Source organism: Nanorana parkeri, unplaced genomic scaffold (assembly GCF_000935625.1).
Source record: "Nanorana parkeri isolate BGI_ZX_2015 unplaced genomic scaffold, ASM93562v1 scaffold5, whole genome shotgun sequence".
Lineage (NCBI taxonomy): Eukaryota > Metazoa > Chordata > Amphibia > Anura > Dicroglossidae > Nanorana > Nanorana parkeri.
Window position 1 is genome coordinate 1,857,633 of NW_017306273.1, and position 5,594 is coordinate 1,863,226.

The window sequence follows — 5,594 nt, forward strand, 5'->3', positions numbered from 1 at the left end:
AAGGAAAGGCGTAGAAAAGACAAAAGGGGAATGGTAATGATTTCTCCAGTTTTGACAAATGAAGTTTATGTTTTTCAAGCTTTTTTATTTCCTTCCATTTCTTTTCCACATCAGCTAAGAAACGAGCGCGTCTCTAATGTTTTCCATAAAATAAATGATCGCCCGTCGGTCAAAGAGCACGTCTGACCGCCGGCCTCAGTCTATGGCAGATCTGTTGCATAAGAATCAAAGATTGCAGTATTGTATAGTAGACTGAAACTATGTAAAATGGCCGATTTTACTTTTAAAGCCCTGGTTCAAATCTATAAGTAGATGCAACGCCAGAAAGAACAGCAGAGATTATTGATCCAGGTAATATCAGATTACCTTAGGGCAGAGGAGGGCAATTCGTTTTCTTTCTTGGGGCCACATGAGAAACTGAGACTGTAGTGGAGGACTAAACAAATAGGTTCTATTGGTTCAGCAGTCCCTGGTTCTCATATGATTAACACATGGTTCTACGCAATGCACTTCCCACAGTGTTAAAACACCTCAACTGAATAGCAATGCAACGCACCTCCCACACTGGTGATCGCACGCGACCCTACGATTAACACATGGACCCAGTGGGAACAGGCCCCAGTAGTGAATATATGCCACATACCCTTTTTTCACACGCCAGGCCCGGGAGGTGGAGGTGCAGGAGAGGACGGAGAATGTTGTAAAGCTGGGGGGTGGAAAGACTTCTTCACTGGTTACAGGGTTGCTGGGCGATCCTAGTAACCAACACCAGCAGACCTAGCAACCAAGGACCAAAGATAATGCAGCATTCTGGGCATTCCAAAGGCCTACAAGCCATATCGGGTGTAGTGGGATTTTGATATTACACATATTTTATATTAACATTAAATCAACATACATTATTACTAGTACTATTATTATTGATTACGTGGCAGTTAAATGACTTAATTCTAGCAACATGTAGACTATCTTACTAAAACAGAAATATATATTTAATACTGAATTATTCTTGCCTATTATGGTGTATTCTCATAGATAAGGGAAAAGTTATTTTATTCTATATGGAATGTCATTCACAGAAAATACAAGCTTCATAAACACTGCATTGTTAGCTACATGGTTTTGCATAACTTTGGGTAACACATTTAAGAAGATACATTTGGAGCATATCGATTCATATTGGCAGCGTATTGCAGAGAATAATAAGTATATTGTTAGTCCTGAATTGAAATATATATATATATATATATCTTACAGGTGAAACTCGAATAATTAGAATATCATGCAAAAGTAATTGCAGTAAGTGCTGCAAACGGGGCCCAAACCAAGTACTGAGTACATATGCATGCTTGTACTTTTCAGAGGTCCGATATTGTTCTATGTACAGTCCTTGTTTTATTGATTGCATGTAATAATCTACTTTTTTGAGGTTGTGGATTTGGGGTTTTCATGAGCTGTAAGCCATAATCATCACAATTATGACAAATCACGGCTTGAATTATCTTGCTTTGCATGTAATGAGTCTCTTATATTAGTTTCACCTTTTAAGTTGCATTAGTGAAATAAATGAACTTTGCACGATATTCTAATTATTCGAGTTTCACCTGTGTACACACACACAGCATATTTGCATAAACGCTATCTATACATTAGTGTGTGTGTATATATACATATCTATCTAGATACATATCTATCTAGATACATATCTATCTAGATACATATCTATCTAGATACATATCTATCTAGATACATATCTATCTAGATACAGAGATATAGAGATACAGAGATATAGAGATACAGAGATATATATAACACATACATACACAATATTATCATATGGTTAGGTTTAGGGATGCACAGATACTTTTCGAGTACCAGTGCAGATACTTGGAATTTTCATGAGAACTCCCAGGGTTGCAGCTGGGACCGGGCTCTGGCACTCCACCACTGCCCTGAAATCATTAGTCTGTATTGCTTTAGAAAAACTGTCACATGACAATAAACAAAAATGTATCAGTACTCATACTTGTAAGTACTCGGCAAGTACCAGTACTCGTACTCGCAAAACTGGTATCTGTGCATCCCTTTATTTATAAATTTATAAAAACAAAATCGTACATTAAAACAGATGTACAAATCCCAGGAGCTCCGTGTGCTCCTTACAAATGACAGCTGCCTCCTAATTTTTGAATTTTTATCTAGTGTAGTCTTGGAGCTCAAAAGTATCGGTACATGTACTCGTACTTGTACCGAGTACTGTACCTGGTATCTGTGCAACCCTAGTTAGGTTATAGATATAGACATTGTTTATATCCCTATTGTCCTGACTTATAGCAGAAACATCATATACACATATAATACATATATAATTAGTTGTATGATTAAATGACACGTGGAACATTTAGCTTTGTAGATGGAGGTAACTAGAGGGCATGTAAGAAATTTAGACCTTGTAGGTCGAGAAAACTAAAGTTTAGAGGCATAAAATCATAAACAGGTTTTCTGAGTTTGGTTTAAGGAACAAAAAGTTTGATGTCAAGACAGTTGTCCTCTAACTTTGATGGGAAGGAGTCTCATCCAGACAAGAGAACCTATCTAACGTTCTTGGCACAATCTAATATGAGTACAGGGTGGCATCACCATCTGATTTTTTGGAGATAATACAAGGTGACACTGATGGTTTCATTGTCCAAAGCCCTATAACAAAATGGTGCCCGCAAGGCCATATTATTTGAACACGCCTGAATTGCTGTGTGCAATATTCATAAGGTACCCATCGCACCCCTGACCGGATTGTGCCACTGGATATCAGGCGGGTGCAGATGCCTCCACACATCAAAGTAAAATAAAGAAGAGTCGCTCGCACTCCAACTGGATTTCTAGTCAATGTTTATTGACCACTGGAGTGTCACATCATAATAGTGACATTTCTGAACCACATGGTCCCTTCTTCAGGCAAGGGACCATGTGGCTCTGAAATGTCGCTATTATGTGACACTCCAGTGGTCAATAAACATGGACTAGAAATCCAGTTGGAGTGCGAGCGACTCTTCTTTATTTTACGTTGAATTGCTGTGCGATCCCGGCCGGACAAATAATCCTACTTCTTCAAGATCTGCCTGGTTCTTGATCCTCCATTTTATTCTACTTCTACGGCCCTTGGTCTGTGGCAGTCTGGCCCGTGTTCCACACACAGACCGATCGCTGACTTGTGCTGGGCTATGGCTTGCAGTGAATGCACCGGTCTTGGAGGTTGGTACAACAACTATCAGCTAGCCATGAATGAGCACGTCAGCGATTGGTACACGGGCCAGACTGCCACAGACCAAGGGCTGGATATGGCCCGCTGGCCTTATAATGCTCGAGTCTGCCTTAGAGGATCAGGAAGGGATTTTTATTCTCGTTTTGGAGCAAATTGGACCAAGCTGTATACATATTGATCCTTCCTTTGAATCAGCTCTGTGTAATTGTGAGCATAGGGTTCTGTTTATGGAGATTTTCTATTTATTCTTTTTTCTCTCTATTGGTTGAACTTGAATCTTTTTTTTAACCTTAATAACTAGGCAACATCTGACCAGGCAGGTGGAGGGCATGTAAGATGATGCTTTTCCTTTGCTAAAAAGGATCCGTGTTGACCTTGACACCCAATGTTGGCGAGTAGTAGAGCAAATATAACACTGCCAATATTACATGATTAACTATTTATTAATGCTAAAGGTTTATTGAATATAATCAATGCTGTGACAATTGAGTAATTATGTATCTGTGTTAGATTAGTCACCCTCTGCCCCCAGAGGAAGCACATCAGCTAAACGCGTCGGGACAAAGGCCTATAAACGCAAGCCACTGAGAACTACCGTTGACTGCAAAACGAAAAATGAAGATAACATATGGATAACTTAAATGGTTTTCAAACTGGTATAAGAGTCTGTAATGTGGCTGTGTTACGTGTTAGGCCGACTGAGAAGGGGGTTTACTCTAATATGTGTCTAACTTTCAGTAAACAATTTTATCATGATTCTGTATGAAACAAGCAAATAAAATATGCTTTTATTATAACTTATGCCTCTTTAAACCCCAAATTCTTGGTGTGTACAAATTATGTCAATTAGGGGGCGAGGTGCCTTTCACATATAGTGAGTCTGGGGTCTGTGTTGTATTGATATGTAATATCTGAGCTATCTGAAGCTATTTTCTAGAAGTTCTTCAATGCTTGACATGAGGATCCCCACTGTTTCCTATGACAGCAGTTCACACTTGAGCACTTTGATCATGCCCTTTTCTCCCACAGACTTCAATTGGAGAGTAGAAGTGTTTAAACTGCCCCCTCCCATGTCTGCCTCTCCAATGAGCTCTGGAGGAACAGAGAGGGGAGGGGGAAATCCCCGTGGGGAGCAGTGACTGGACAGTCATCACTCTCTGCATGGAGAAGACTGAGAAGACACAGGGCTTTACATACAGAATATTCACACCAGTCCCTGCCCTTAAGGAGCTTATCTAAGGTCCCTACCTCACATGCATACATAGAAGGCCAATTTAGACAGAAGCCAAATAACCTTCAAGCATGTCTTTGAAGTGTGGGAGGAAACCAGAGTACCCGGAGGAAACCCATGCAAACTACATGCAGATAGTGTTCTGACCGGGATTTGAACTGGGGACCCAGTGCTGCAAGGAGGAAGTGTTAACCACTACGCCACCTAGAACAGGGTAGGCAACCTGTTTACCAGTCCCTGGAAGCAATCTGGTGGCTTTTCAGTCAGCAAAATCCCTTCTAGTGTAAGACTCACAGTTGGCTTTACATAGGTACAGGTGTCTGCACACAGGGCCACTGGCAGCAAAAGGGTTAAACAAAAGGGGGGGGGGGGTTCTTGCCCGGAGTTCAGCTTTAAAATGTTTTTAGTCATTTTTGTTTCCAGAAGAGAAAGGGTATAAAAGAAAGTTATAGATTCAAAGTACTTGTCATGCTGTCTTTTCCAGGATGTGATCCTTCTATTTCACATGTTGCATCACTCAGTCATCACATAATCGTTCAGCGCAGCTATTATCGGAAAAATGATTGACAACGGACGCAGACTCTGCCGGCGCACGTCTCAGGCTCATGTCTCAAGGTCAATGGTTCCAACTAGAAGGCCGTACACATGGAAGCTGCTTTAAAAAGCGAGCCTTGCGATGAGCCCACAGCAAAAAAAAAGGTCAATATTGTGCGAACATTAAAGTGTCAGTATCCAAAACCCAAACGTAGGAAGTAACATAAAACATAGTCATATCAAACCACCACCACCCCGCTTACCTGAATGGTGGGGTTCTTCTCCCAGCAAACTTGTGCACATTTTCAAGTTTGGTTCTGCTGTGCGCACAGGAGCGTCATCCATTCACGGATCCTTTAACAGGATATGTGAATGGAGAAAAGCCAGCGCAGCCGAGGGACTTCTCAGTGGAATACAAGTCCACCGACACTTCCTTCTCGTCATGTTGCTGAATGCCTGTATCTCGGTACGTGCATGGGCGGGAGGAAGAATCTGCAGGAGCCAGAGCATTGCACCTGTGATCCAATAATTGCAGTCGCAAGAGCACCCCCTCACTGTGATATTTAC

The 5,594-nt window shown here is 41.2% G+C and overlaps 1 protein-coding gene across 1 annotated transcript in view; it reads right to left on the reverse strand.

The window, feature by feature from the left end:
* DNAJC11 (DnaJ heat shock protein family (Hsp40) member C11) overlaps positions 1–5,594 on the reverse strand; it is a 117,092-nt gene that overhangs the window by 110,864 nt on the left and 634 nt on the right. The window lies entirely within an intron of this gene.